At 43.1% G+C, this 15,631-nt stretch overlaps 1 long non-coding RNA gene across 1 annotated transcript in view; it reads right to left on the bottom strand.

Annotated features, from left to right (window-relative positions):
- The window catches only part of LOC126930129 (uncharacterized), a 204,689-nt gene extending 189,582 nt beyond the window's left edge, over positions 1-15,107 (bottom strand). Inside the window, exons 1-2 of the long non-coding RNA XR_007717459.1 lie at positions 14,953-15,107; positions 799-974 (exon numbers count right to left, since the gene is read on the bottom strand). This is a non-coding gene — a long non-coding RNA (uncharacterized LOC126930129). The remainder of the gene's footprint in view (positions 1-798; positions 975-14,952) is intronic.
- Positions 15,108-15,631: the final 524 nt, after the last annotated feature.

Raw genomic sequence — 15,631 nt, 5'->3', positions numbered from 1 at the left:
CATGTTCTCCTACTGGTCTTCCTGTATTCATTCATCCATCCACCACCACAGTGATTTTTCACAGCAGGAATAGTTATTACTCCATTCTTGAAAAGTTACCAGTTGCAACACTTTACCTATAGATTTACTTAGCTAATTCTTTGCCAAGACATACTAGGTCCTGCCCACACCTTCTAAAACCCTGGGCTCCAGCTGCCACTGTCCCTCTACGATGCTTTGGGTCAGCTTGTCTTCAAGACTTGCATGTTCATCCTCACCGTGTACACTGGGTGAAACTTTGCCATCCCTAGCTAGAGTTTATTTGTCTATTTTCTTTGATTTGAGCCTCCTTCAGGCCCCTTCTCTCACAGATCTCTTGTGAAATGCTCCTGCCTCAAGTCCTTTGCACTTTGTGGCTTATTCTGCCTGCAATCCTCTCCCCTGACCTGTCCATGGCAGGCTCCTTCTCATTATTTAGATCTTGGCTTCATCTCCTAACAAAGGCTGTCCTTCCTAGATTACCATTTCGGACTATCCCTCTTCACTACTGAACCCTGCTGATACCTCTATCACATATTACTGGGGCTCATCTTCTCCACATTGCTTTCTACCATTTGAAGTGAGCTTGTGGATGGATGGGCAGTTGTGTTCTTATCCTGACTTTCCCTCTACAATGTACACACTTTACAGCAGGACATGTCAGTTGGGTCACCGTTATATGCAACAAGGGCTAGAACTGAGCCTTAAACAAAGAAAACCCTTGAATCTCCCCACACTATCAATGAGGAAACTGAGGAAGAGAGATGTTAGGGGGCTCACCCACAGTTGCAGAGCTAGAGAGCGCTGGTGCTGCAATTCCAGCCCAGATGGTCCCAAGCCGCAGTGCGCTGCCTGCTTGCTCACACCCACGTGGGGGCTGGAACTCCGACAGGAGTTATGTTTCCAACCTCCCCAGGTCAGGGTGGCTTATCGGGCCCTGGAGATTGTTCCATCACCTACAGGAGAAGGGACAGAAATACATCTTGCTGTTAGCAGCAGGCTCCCAATACAAAGGGGAGTGATCAGGAGGTCAAGTCAGAGGGTGACTTCAATGACATCAAATTTCTACCCAAAACAATATCTCAAGATTTGGATTTGATTTTCTGGTAGGCACTGTCCGCAAAGATGTTCACGACCTGAAACTGGAACTGTGAACACATTACATTGCATGACAGAAGGAAATTTGCAGATGGAATTAAGATTGGGGGCCTTAAAATTGATTATTCTGGATTTTCTTGGTGAACTCATAATAACCACAGGAGCCCTTAAAAGTGGAAGAGGAAGGCAAAAGAGTCAGACAGGGAGAGGTGAGGCCAGAGGAAGAGGCAGAAGAGACCTGAAGCATGAGAAGGACTCTGCTCGCTGTCTTTGGCTGATAAGAAGAAGAAAGGGAACTATGAGGCAAAGAGTGAGGAAATCTTCTATTAGTGGAGCCTGGGGGTGGCCCTCAGCTAACAGCCAGCAAGGAAACAGGAACCTCAGCCTACAAGCACAAGGAAGAACCTGAATAGGCGAGGAAACGGATTCTCCCCTGCAGCTGCCAGGAAGAAACACAGCCCTGCAGACACCTTGAATTTAGCCTGGTGGAATTCGCAGTAGATTTTCGACTTATTTTTTTAAAATGTGAGATAATAAATGTGTGCTGTTTCAAGGCACTATGCGGTAATGTGTTCTGGCAAGCATCAAAAGCTAATGCAGACTTAGGCAGAAAATAATGTTTTGCCCGGATCACAGAGCTCGTCAATCTTTTGGGAGACTCATGAATTGATAAGCTTGAATTTGTAAAGAGACCAGCAGGGGTTGCAGCAGGCATCCTCATCAATCAGATGCAACTTGATTGGCAGGCCAGGAGCATTAAAAGCGGTGCATTGCCTTCAGCCTCATCTTAGTGCATTGCAGATGTTTCTGTCTGCCTCATAGATGTACCTGGGCACAGGTGTACTTCTGATTAACCATTATATTAAAAGAAACCACTCAACATCCCAGTGGAGGGAGCCTTGTATTTCTCCCGTGAGCCCAGGCTGCATGACATGCCATCCCTGGAAACCATCCATCTGTCAGTCAGTCAAGGCAAGCACATGTAAAGTGAGGAATTCTGGCTCAGAATGTGTAGTCGGAAGAACTGAGGCAGAAGGAAAGGCTGTGGTGAATGAACTTCAGGAAACGAATAAAAGTTTGGAGATAATGTCAGTAGAGTCTCATTACCTAATATCCACTTCTCTCCTGTTTGTGGAAATGTCACCTATTTTCTTTCTGGGAAGCCACCCTGACTTGAGGCAGCCCATGTGGCCTGGGTGGAGCCCAACTGCTCTAAGGATGGACACAGGACCAGAATATTCCATTCTCTGTGTTACAGGAATCTGTCCAGGGATAAGCTTCTATCTCAAATTTAGCCAGCAAAAAGCAGTCCCGGTATCTGCACTACAACCTCAGTGTTTAGGACAGCAGCTAGCACATAGTAGGTATAAATAAATATTCGATAAATAAATGAACCACAGTCATTTGTGCTGTTACTTAATATATGTATTTATTTGTCGATGGCTTAATTAATGTTTCCAACAGCCGGAAACATTAATTAAACCATCGACAAATAAATTGTCATGGTTTGGTATAATTTGACAATGGTTTAATGTAATTCATATATAATACAGTTTGTCAATGGTTTAAATTGCAATATAATTTAAAAAACAAATAAATTGTCATGATTTTGTATAATTTGACAATAACTTGCCAATGGTTTAATATAACTCACTTATAATTTGTCAATGGTTTAATATAATTTTGACAATAATTTGTCAATAGTTTAAATTGCAATATAATAACAAAACCATGACAAGTTGTCATGGTTTTGTATAATTTGACAATAATTTGTCAATGGTTTCATTAATGTTTCCAACTCTGGTCTGTACAGGTTTGCTTCTCTTTTGGCCTATTTCCCTTGATAGAGTCTATGTTCCACCAGGGGAGGGACCATATTTCTACTGTTTCCTGTTGGATCCCCAGTGCCTAGTAGAATTCCCGGCACACTGTAGACACTCAGGAAGTATTTGCTGAGTGAGAGAATGAATGAATAAATGAATGGCCCTCTTATTCTCAGCCTTAATACTGTTGTTCTTGCTGGATTTTTGTTTGATGCTCTCTGGGTATTTAGCTTGGCTTCTGGTTCTTTGATTTGACCCACTGAGATACAACCTTTTCAGTCTAATTCAATAAGAAACAAGCACCAACAGCAGATCCACACTCTCTGGCCTCTAGGAAAGCCCTGGTCAGCTCGTGAAGTCCGCTGGGGGCATAATTCCGTCCAAATAACTGAATATTTAATATGCATTATATGCCAAGCTGAACCTAGGCACATGTTAATTTACCTATCTGTCACCAACCACTTCAAAAGAAAGCCCCTTGTTTTGGAATTTATAGAAAATGTGCCAGCAAGACCACTTGACTGCCATTACTTGAAATTTATAATAATGTAGTATATAGAAAATAACATGACACCCATGTCCCTACCACAAAGATCAGGATTTATCCATGTTGAAACATGCAGCATGAATTAATTTTCCCTGCTGATTAACATTTCCTTATATGAATATAGGAATACGTGTGTATCCATTCACCTGCTGTTGGGCATTTGAGATGAACTGCCTTGTGATGGGTGCCTCTATGAGCACAGCATAGCAGTGAGAATTCAGATCTGATAATAAAAGGCCTGGGTTCAAATTTGGCTTGTTTAATTTTATTCCTTTACAGAAAAAAAAAAAAAAAAACAGCAACAACTGAGCCTCAGTTATCTCATCTGGAAAATGGGGATCATAATCATTAATACTTCTGAAAACTGTTGTGAGGAATTGAATAAGATGGGTGAGTAAACAACACTTAGCAGTTTTCACACCTCTGTCATATGGACAGAGTTGAAAATCCTTGGGGTGTAGAACTTCCAATCACATTTTACTAACGTCCCAGGAATACCATTAGACTTTCACCAGGTTGCATTTTTTAAACCAACCCTGACTCTTCCCTTCAAGCCTCCTCCTTCAGGAAGGTTCCTGTGGTTCCCCCTGGGTTACACTGAACTCTTCCTTTTGTGAGGTCACACCCTGTCCTCATCACTTCCTCAAAACCTTAAACAGTAGACCTCATGGTCACATAATCCCCGGCTCAATGGTTTCTAACTCTCACTGCCCTGTGAGATCTGAGGCTCCTTCTGTGATGGGAGAAAGGGCTGTTACTAGAAATCAGGAATGAATTTTCACAGGATCTCACATTTTCCACATACCAAGCTCAACTCGATTCCAGTTCAGCATTGCCCTGCCCCTAGTACGACACCCACTCCAAACCACTTATTTAATGTATCTAAATATATCTCACTGAAAAATAAATTCAGTTTTGGCTAAAGCTGTTGTTATTTCTCAAATTCAGTCTGAATTAGCAATGTAACACGAAAGCAGAAATTTCACAAGAAAAGATACAAAAATGGCTCTCAGACATAAAAATGAGTTCAAATTTACTCATAATTAGATGAATATTAAGACAACACTGAGATATGCAGATTGGTACAATCTTTCTGGAAGGAAATTTGGCAATACTTGGCAAAACTTCATAGTCTCTTACTTTTTGGCCCAACAATCGTACTTTTAGAAATCCACCCTGAAAATACACCTCCAAAAGTATATTTTTAAAAGGTGCAGTTTGGTCAGGCGCGGTGGCTCAAGCCTGTAATCCCAGCACTTTGGGAGGCCAAGGTGGGCGGATCACGAGGTCAGGAGATCGAGACCATCTTGGCTAACACGGTGAAACCCCGTCTCTACTAAAAAATACAAAAAAACTAGCAGGGCATGGTGGCGGCGCCTGTAGTCCCAGCTACTCGGGAGGCTGAGGCAGGAGAATGGCGGGAACCCGGGAGGCGGAGCTTGCAGTGAGCTGAGACCACGCCACTGCACTCCAGCCTGAGCGACAGAGCGAGACTCTGTCTCAAAAAAAAAAAAAAAAAAAAAAAAAAAAAAAAAAAAAAAAAAAAAAGGTGCAGTTTATTCACTGCAGCATTACTTGTAATTGCAAAATATCAGAAACATAAAAAATGTTCATACAGAGAAGAGTCGTTGACTAAATTATGTTATACCTACACATGAGGTACGATGCAGCTATTCAGAATAATACCAAAGAATGCTATGAACTAAATTGGAGTAATTTCCAGGATATACTGTTAACTGTACAGAGAGAAAATACTATGCTCTCCTTCATGTAAGACAGGAGGAGATCTGAGAAAATGCACAGCTATTTGTTTAGTGCTGCAAAACAATCACAGGAAGGATAAAACAGAAGCTGAAGAGAATGAAGGCAATGTGGAAAGAAGTGGAAATGGTGGGGCAGGGATGGGGAGGAAGGCACACCTCCCTGAGTAGAGTTTTTATATAATTTTAACTCAGAACCACAGTTATGTTTCTACATATTAAAAACGAATAAATGGTTTTTAAAACCAGGATGCGAGGGAAAGCAAAATGGAATATAAACAGTAACAATGAGCCTAACTATATTACAAATGAGTAACATAACCACACGAAAAGAAGTGAGAAGGAAAAGAGCTAGCCTAAGTAACTTGAGAAACTACATTTTGACTCAATCTAGTAAAGCAAAATACAGTTAGCAATTCTGAAACAACAGACACTAGGATTAAGCCAATAAATAAATATATAAGGAACATGAGAGCAGGTTTTCTCACTGTCAGAGGAAGAAATGTCAAATAAGGGAAAGGGGAAACCTGGAATGAACCTTGGTGCTATATCCTAATCAGGGGTGCCAAGGTAAATCATGTTTTTAATAGATAGAAGATAGACAGACAGACAGATAGACAGATACAACATGGAAAGATAGATGTATATGTGTATACAATAATTAGTATAACATGTATATTTCCTAGCTTTCTGTACTGAAGGGGATTAAGAGCAATGATACCCCAGTGGCAATAAGCACACCTGTGAGACATAAGTGAAGAAGGACATTCAGCAAAACTCCATAAGAATATTCTCCCCAGGCACAGTGGCTCACACTTGTAATCCCAACACTTTGAGAAGCCGAGATGGGAGGATCACCTGAGGTCAGGAGTTCGAGACCAGCCTGGCCAACATGGTGAAGCCCCGTCTCTACTGAAAATACAAAAATTAGCTGGGTATGGTGGCTCTTACCTGTAATCCCTGGTACTGGGGAGGCTGAGAAGGAGAATGGCTGGAACCCAGGAGGTGGAGGCTGAGAAGGAGAATGGCTAGAACCTGGGAGGTGGAGGCTGCAGTGAGCCAAGATTGTGCCACTGCACTCCAGCCTGGGTGACAGAGTGAGACTCTGTCTCAAAAAAAAAAAAAAAAAACTATCTATCTATCTATCTATCTATCTATCTATCTATTATCTATTATGCAGGATAAAAATCTTTGAAGCAGACATACTGACAACCAGATTTGGGAATAAAACATTCAAACTGTATCTTCTAAGTAAATACTTAAATTATCCATGCGTTTCACATACAGAAAAGCAAATTAAGGAATTGCAAATCTTAAATATGTTTTCTTTAATTATCAATGGGCTTATTAATTTTAAACATATACCTCCCAAATAATGATTTATACAAGAAATTTCAGGCGGCATCCTCCCTCTTCACCATTACAGTAAATTCCTCGGGAGTTCTGGGAGGTTCTGGGAGGCCCACCATGCCGCAAGCAAAATGTAAGACAAATTTTGTCTCAAAGCTTTTATGGAAAGTCATAAACATCAGCTGGCAGGTCCTCGTTTCTGTCCTCGAACCAGCTTGCCACAAAATGTGACATCAGAATTTAGGAACATTTTATGAAGCCACAGGGCTGTGTATGGAGAAATGGCTTATGCGCTGACAAGCCATCATTCCTCCGTTTAATCTCCAATGCCAGTATACTAGCATCAGTCTTTTTCCCATCAGTAGGTGACACAACTGTTGTCCATGTTCTGAATGAGAAGTGAAGCTGTATTTGGCTCAGTATTTTCTGAGATCGCTTTCACTACCCAGCTGTATGAGACATATCCTTAGCTGGGAGCATGAGAAAGCCTTTTCGGGGGCCCAGCTATGAAAGGCCTCTTGACGTTGCCCTCATTATGAGCCATAGGAAGAATTAAGTTCAGAGTTTCCGAAAGAGAGCAAGAGCCCATAACGTGCACCAGACAGAAAGAAGCTCCCAGAGAAGATATCCTACCCTGGCAATGCCAAGAAAGCTGGCTTCCAGAAAGCCCCAGAGAGCTTCAGGGAAAATTTCAAGGCCTTCTGCTATGCAGGGCACCAGGAATCCTGCCAGAAACACCATGACACAAAGGGCTTGAGTGCACAAAACTGTCGTGTGTAAATCTTTACTTGGAACACATGAATCGTCCTGGAAAACTGTCATATTCAGGATGGGCACAACGTCTCCCTCCAAGTACACAGACACTGCAGTGTGAACCCTGCTACAAGATCCAGTTTTAAAATTGACCCTTTTCATTAAAATTCCACATGTCCCCGCAGAGCTAACTACCAATCATACGGTTGCTGGTCACCAACCTGAGAGTGAGGACATGTGGTGTTTCTGGAGTTGAGAGCATTTCTCTTACTCATGAAGGACAGTTTAGGACAATTAGGCTTATTTTTAATGGCTTTACTAGTTGTAAGGTTGTGAATGAGTGTATGTTAAGAATGTAACAGTATGACCTCTCAATTGGTTTCCTATGCTGCTTCATAGGAAGAAAACGATCACAAATGTAGTGGCATAAAGCAACACAAATGTATTATTGCACAGTGCTGGAGGTCAAAAGCCCTAAACCCAAGATATCAGCAGGGTTGTATTACTCTGGCAGCCCTTGGAGAGAATCCAATCCCTTGACTTTCCCAGCTTCTAGGGCCACCTGTGTTTCTTGGCCCATGGCCTCCTTCCATCTTCAAAACCATCAAGCTCATCACTTCAGCCGCTGCATCAGTAATCACATCTCCTTCTCTGATGCTAACTATACAACCTCTCTTTCCCTGATAAGTACCCTTCCAAGATAATTCTCCATCTCAAGATCTTTAATTTAATCACATTGCAAAGCCCCTGATACTATGTCAGCAAATGTGTTCACAGGTTCCAGTGTTTAGAACATGGAGATTTTCAGGAGACGATTATTCTGCCTGCCATAGACCTCAACTGTCTTAAACACTCACCATTTTAAATCTTGTTTATTTGTTCAGCAAGTCCTTGTTTTAACCTCTAGTACAAATAAAAACTTAAGCCTAATGTCTAAATTAATTTCCCAAGAAATGGTGTCAACATTCCAACAGAGAGTATTCCATACAGAGCTGTCAAAACAACAACAATGAATGGAAGAAACAGTCCTGCTCTCAAAGAATTATAAAGGCACAGAGAATTTAAGTAGCTGGTCCCATGTCACAGAGCAAGTAAGTGGGGGAGTTGGGATTTGCAGCCAGCAGGCTAGCTCTGGGGTTCACACTTCAACCACAATTCTCTGCTACTACCTCCTTTAACATTTTAGAGACGGTTACTCCCTTTTGGCCAAGGAACTGCTGGAATCCTAACCTCCATCTGCCACTTCCTTTGCACCCCCACAACAGCCAGTTATGGATTTTAGATTAGTCAGGTCCTTGTCCTCGCTTCTGACCTCCAATGAGAAAACTTTGTGGAATAAACTCAATGAAGAGAAACTCAGGAGAGAAAAACACACACAAAAAAATCATCACATTAACCTCAAGCATCCAAGCTATGATCTCCCCAGGCATGGGATCAATTTTCAACAAGATTTACTGGGGTTGTTGATGGCTAAAAACCCAGTCCTTCATTCCCTATACGTAATAGAGTCCTTGCTCTATCAGGCCTGGGCTAAACAGTATCGATGTGAAAATGAAGAGGACACAGCCTCTGGCCACAGAAAGCCCTTAGGCCAGTGGAGACAACAGATCCAATCAGAAATTAATTAGACACCTTGGGACAAACCACCACCGACGGAAGAGCAGACCAAGAGCGGGGATCAACAACAGAGCAAGGACTTCTCTGAGAAGGCATAGCCCGAGCAGTCATGCAGGGCCACAGCAGTTAATTAGGTGTGGATGGCAAGGTGCTTAACTCCTTTTAACTTTTCATTTTGAGGTAACTATAGATTTGCAGGAAGTTGAAAAAATAATAGAGAGGTCTCTGTGTGCCTTCACCAAGTTCCCCCATGGTGGTTACATCTTACGAAGCTGTGGTATAGTATCAACACCAGGAAACTGGCATTGCCACAAGGTGTGTACATAGTGCTATACCATTTTATCACGTGTAGACTCTGTTTCCCAGCACCATAAATTTGTCATTTCAATAAACTGTATATATGTGGAATCAAGTATGGCATTTTGACAGTGGCTTTTTTTCCCCCACTCAGCATAATGCCCTTGAGATACATTTGAGTTGCTGTGTCTGTCAGCAGTCCATTTCTTTTCATTGCCGAGTCACATTACATGAGATTTAACCATTTACCTATTGAAGGAGTTGCTTTCAGTTTTTGGCTATGATAAATAAAGCGGCCATGAACATTCATGATAGTTTTTTTTTTTCTTTTTTTTTTTTTTTGGTGTGGATATAAATTACCTCTGTGACAAACACCCAGGGGTGCAACTGCTGGTTTGCACAGTAAGTGCATTGAAATTTTTATGAAATTGTCAAACTGTTTTCCAGAGTGGCCATAGTATTTTACATTTCCACCAACAATGTACCAGAGATCCAGTTTCCAACATTCTTACCAAGCATTTGGTATTTTATGTTTTCGTTATTCTAACAGATGTGTTATTTTTCATCTCATATTGGTCTTAATTTGCATCTCATGAATGGCTAGTGATGTTGAACATATTTTCATATACTTACTTGTCATCCATATTCTTCAATAAAATGCCTTTTCTTATATTTTCTACTTACACTGGCTTTTTACTGTTGACTTTTCTATCAGATATGTGGTTTGCCAACATCTTATCCTAGTGTATCATTTGTCTTTTCATCTTCTTAATGGGCCCTTACATAGAGCAAACATTTTTACAATGATGGAATCCAGTGTATCTTTTTTCTTCTATGAATCATGCTTCAGTGTCATGTTTAATAAATGTTCACCAAGTCTTAGGTCGCAATGATTTTCTGCATTTCCTTTTAAAATTATATTGCTTTATACAATGATACATTCCGAGTTAATTTTTGTATAAGGTGTGATGTTTAGGCCAACTTTTTTTTCTTTTTTTTTTTTTTTTTGCCTTTGGATGTCCAATGGCTCAATACATTGAAAAATACTGCTTGTTTGTTTTTTTAATTAAGACACGATATACCTCTGCTAAATAATTTTCTTCCCGACAATTTTTTGAGTATGCCACTGCTGCCCTGCTCTATTAAGTGAGATTTTCCCAGGTCTTCACTTGCTAACACTGCATCTCAACAAATAAAATGAGTACATGTTATTGTCAGCTTTTTCAAAAAATTAAAAAAAAATTGGGATGTAAAAATAACTTTCCCTTACACTCTCTGCATGCATTCTACCATTCTGCTAGTATTCTCATTTCTATAAAGGAAAATGACATTTTTTTTTTCTCTCCTGCACTGATAACACATGGTCTGTTTGGCATGTAAAAGTCCTCTCTTTTTACTGAAATAATTTCCGCCCTCTCTTCCTTTAAATCCACAAGATAGAGTGTGTACATGTACATGCACATAATTTGGTCTTCAGTATTAAGACAAAGCCTCCCTGAAATTAGAAACTTAATTTTTTTTTCTCATTTTGAATATGCATGTCTCTAATACTGAGCAGACTCTTACCCTCTTCATGCCTCCTACCACTGGCTGACCACAGGACAGTTTCCTCAGGATGAATGAATTAATGATGAAATGCTGGTGATTGTTATGGGGGCACTGACCACCACATCTTCATGTCTGACTGCCTTGGATAGTTGTCCTTATAACAACATTATCTCCAACCACAGCTCACTGAGCTAAGAATGTTCCTGGTCTTTATGAAAGCCAAGGGCACCTCTTCCCTGCAAGCTGGACATGGTTTTATCCAGGCTCTCTTTTCCTAGCTGGATGGCATTGTCTGTCCTAACATTACTGACAGCACAGTGACAATGTGGTTGTCTGTAGAATAAAGCCTTCAAGACTTCATTCTGACTGGTCCAAAGACATCTCCAAGCAACCACTGTGGGGGCAATGAATCATCTGGACAGGGGCTCCAATTCCTCAACACAAACAGCTCAAGGCAGCTCTTCACACTTTTCTGATATCTCTGAAAAACAGAATTTTTTCCATGGTGCCATTGTGCCAGTTCCTTTGCACAATGCAAAGTAGAATCTGTATTTTAGCTCAGCTCAAAAGAGATTTTATCTCTTATGATATGGATTCAGGAAGATTGTGTCTCTTATGATGTGGACTTTTGGCTTCCTATAGAAAACTAAACTTGCTTGTTTGCCCTAAAAAGCTTAAAGTTGACGTTAATCTCAGAGATACAACTTTTATTTTTCAAAAGAGAAAAAAAAAGCAGAAAAATGTGGCTAGCATTTATTATCCGCAGCAAATTAATATAAATAACAACTCTAGATTGTGAATTTTAGTTTCTCATAAAATCCTGCATTCTTTCAGAGGAAAAGAGGTCTCTTCACTGATGTTTTGACAGATCACAAGTAGATGGGTTCATAGTGACAAAAATCTTTGTGTACTCTGACTTCTTTTGTCTTTTATCATCAAATGTGATAGGGAAGGAAAGAAGGAAAACCATGAAGAAAGTATTATGAATGGGTTACTTGGAAGCTGAGTTAGGTCAACATGCAGCTTACAAATGAGGTAGAGAGATTCCAAATATATTTCATTAGAAATATCATATTTTTCTGTGATCAGCCAGGAGATAAGTCTCCATGGTTGGTTAGCCCCACAGAAGGCCAGCATGCTACACAGGAGCGACATTTGCATGCATCACAATTTGCGTGTGTTTAAAACGTATTTGAATGGCTGTCTCCCTCCTCTTCTCTTATTCAGAGTTTGCTTTTTGTGAGCATCCAGGACCGCCAGCTCACACATTTCCTCTTTAAACTCTTACACTCCCTCCCTATCCTTAAGTAAATCTGTCTGCCAATCCAGTCTCTGTCCACTGAGGCACCTTAACCCTGGGGCCACCGAGCTGGGATCCATTAAAGTCCAGGCAGACTAAGGCTCTGGGTAAAGGCCAGCCCAGCTTGGTCACAGAAATTAATTCCAGGATCCTCATGTGACCCACAGGGAACAGAGGGAACATGCTCTAAGAAGGAAACTTTTATTTCTTTTCTTTAAGGGACAGGGTCTTGCTCTGTCACCCAGGCTGGAGTGCAGTGGCGTGATCTTGGATCACTGCAGCCTCGAACTTCTGGGCTCCAGCGATCCTCCCACCTCAGCCTCCCAAATGGCTGGGGCAACAGGCATGTGCCACCACATCCAACTAAGGAATCTTTTTGTTAACGAAAGAAGCTGAGAGACCAAGAACTCAGTAGGTGCCTCAATTATTCACACATGTCTGCACTAGAACCAGTGAGAACCCACCTGGAAGTCAAGACCTTCTCATAACCTGTGACATTGAGAGGTGGCTATTCCAGGAGCACAGGCATTTCCTGTGGCACCACCTTGGATTTCATCCAGGACCCTGGGCTTCTGCAGAAGCCCCATCCCTGAACTTTCACTTGTATCTTATTGGGCAGATCACTAGCACATGACCACACAAAGGTCACTGGGAAATGTAGTTTTTTTTTTTTTTTTTTTTTTTTTTTTAAGCTAAGCACATTATACCGCAAACATAACCTGGATTCTGTAGATAAGAAGAGGGGAGAATGGTCACAGGCCGGTCAAGTATTGGCCACATGAATAAAGAACCCTATAAGGAGGTAGGGATAAAAATACTTTTTTAAAATGAAGAGTTTAAAATAATCCCCCCTTTAGGAGCAAGGCTAGAAATGGGGAGCAACGGAAAAGAACAATTGCATTTTTTGTTGCATGCAAAAAAAATGATCACTAAAGTTTGATTTCTGGATCACTGAAGTTTGATTATAAATTACATATAGTCCCATGAGCTGAGAGAAGTCAGCAATACTTCCACTCAAGTGCATTTCCTTACTCTGTTCCCATGTGAAAACTGCACTTTGCATATTTGTTCTGACTCTGCAGTGACTTCCTCTTACCTGGGCTCCTGAATGACTTGAAATCCACTCTCTGAAAGGTGTATAACTTCTTTCTATACAGTCTTTTTGAATAAGAATATACATTTGCATTGGGAGTAGGAGGTGGATTTAGAGTAGTTATGAAGAAAATATTTTACCAAGACAAGAATGGCTTTAAACACTTAATTCAAAGAAAAGTAAACCAACTAAGGTCAGAGACATGTGTGTTCATTCTAGGCACACACATATATTCAAATGAAACCAGAGAAAGATACCCCTACCACCACGATCACAGCCCTGCTTACCAGAAGCATTTGTGAGGACAGGACACTATGTTTCCTGGAGTGTTCAGGGGTGGGTGGAGGGGAAACCTGCACCATTTTAAAAGCATAGAGAGCAATATTTGTAAAGAACTGAGTCTGTTGAGCTATCTGGGAGCCTGTAGTCTCAAGAAAGGTAGATTTTCCTAGGATTCCAGGCTGTGTTTAATAATTTCTAAAATGCAAATGCAACTGTTTAACATCAGTTGGCAGCAAGTTTCTATCCATGTGTTTCCAGCTAAGCTTTAAGAGTCTCAGGAAGGAGAGTGGAAGGAAAGAGCAGATGATTCCCATTGAGGAGGATTTGGCTTTTACTATCAGGCACAAGGGACTGGAATCTAACCTGAAGCCCAGCAGCAAGAAGCAGTAGGTGCAGAGGGGCTGTGTACCCAGCCAACCCAGTGAGTATAACCCACTGGGCGGCAAGCAAAAGACATTCTAGCTTTTTCTTCCTAGGACCTCAGCAGTTGCTGTAGGCTCTGCCACCTTTCTGGTCAAGCTGAGGTATCTCTCCTTGCCTGCCCTGTGGTCACCACTCCTATGCCAGGTGGGAAAGGCTCCTGGTGCCAGCTGTTCCCAAATAACTCAGAGACTGCCTGTCCCACGCTCCCTGCCTAGTCTGCACTACCACCCCGACCCCACTTGCACATCATAAAAATGGCAATAGTCATTATGCCAGCTGGTCTCATAGTAAATGCTTCAGGAACTATGCTAGGTGCCCACCTTGCCCATTAAATTCCCTCCTCTCCAAGAGGCCATGAACTCCCATGTGGAGACGACAGGACTCCTGGGAAGCCCAGGTAGGTTCCACAGACTCATACCCAACGCCCCCAGACACCAGCGTCTCTGAGCTCCACAGTCCCTACCTGCAACCTCCAAATCACACCGGACTGAATTTGGCACTTAGGAGGAGTCGCAGATTTCCGCCAAGCTGCGTTGTGAGGGCGCGTTCCTCCTTGGTTGGAGAGAAGATGCTCAGAAAGCCAGACTCTCGGCCTGGGCACCCCAGTCCCAGTTTGACAAATTGAAAGTCGAGTCGGGATGGGAGGTGGGATACGACCCTATGCTTTGGGCAAAGGAGATGCACGTAACCGGGCCCCACTTCCTGGATCTTGGGTGCCACGCTGTGTCTCAGTTTGGAGTGGAGGACAATAAACATTATGCCTCAGCCATTCTTCCTCTCACTTCCCGACAGTATCTGGCCTGATTCCAATGCTTCAGGTGGTTCCAGGTTGAGTATCTGAAGATCTCAGAATGGCCACATTTGCCCCCACTCTCCTACCTGGTTGCTAGCAGGGTCCGCCCAGTGGTGGGAGGAACGACTCCGCGCCCCAAATTAGGCGCTCCTGGTGGCACCGGCGTCCTTTCCGGATCTCCCCAACAACTCAAGTTCAAGCTCCCTCCGACCCCAGCGTCCCGGGAGAAAGACGCCCACACCTGTCTTACCTTTGCCGGGCACCGCGCTCAGCAAGCAGCTCTGAGCCCAGCACGGCCAGGGGACCACACCCTCGGAGCGCCTCCAGCATCTCCGCCGCTCCTGTGCCGGGCCCCGGCCCACGCCCCGGCAGCCGAGTCTGCCGCTCCAGGTTGCGTCTCCAAAGGTCGCTACCCGCCCCTGCAGAGTCCTGGCCGCGCTGACTCGGGCTCTGGTGGCTGGCGCTGCGACCAGGACAACTCTTCCCCAGACCCCGCGGCCACTCTGCCACGCCCGAAACTCAAGCCGCGCCCAGCCCACCTGCGCTTTGCTCCCAGCGGCGCCCCGCCCCAGACGCAGGCGGAGAAAGTGCGCCCCCGCGGGCGGGAAGAGGCGAGCCTGGGAGAGTCCCGCTAGGTCCCGAGAGAAAGGCTGGAGGTAGAGCCGGGCGGCTCCTGCAAGCGTCCGGGAATTCGCTTCTGTCCTCCCTAAACTCAACTGTAACTGCCTCTGGCCTTCGCTGTCTGCGGCGCAGTCCTGGAGAGTTCCGGCGCGGATCCACGCCTCACTGCGCCCGAGGCTGGAAGGCGCGCTCTTCCTGGGACGTGCGGATGCCTGGAATTCGAAATTTGAGCTGAGTATTTAAGAGCGTTTTGTTTTGTTTTGTTTTGTGTTTTGTTGTTGTTGTTGTTTCTTTTTGGACGAGTCTCG

Source organism: Macaca thibetana, chromosome 11, assembly GCF_024542745.1.
Source record: "Macaca thibetana thibetana isolate TM-01 chromosome 11, ASM2454274v1, whole genome shotgun sequence".
Taxonomy (NCBI): Eukaryota; Metazoa; Chordata; class Mammalia; order Primates; family Cercopithecidae; genus Macaca; species Macaca thibetana.
Note: the sequence above shows the minus strand (reverse complement) of the source record. Positions and strands in the feature narration are given on the sequence as shown.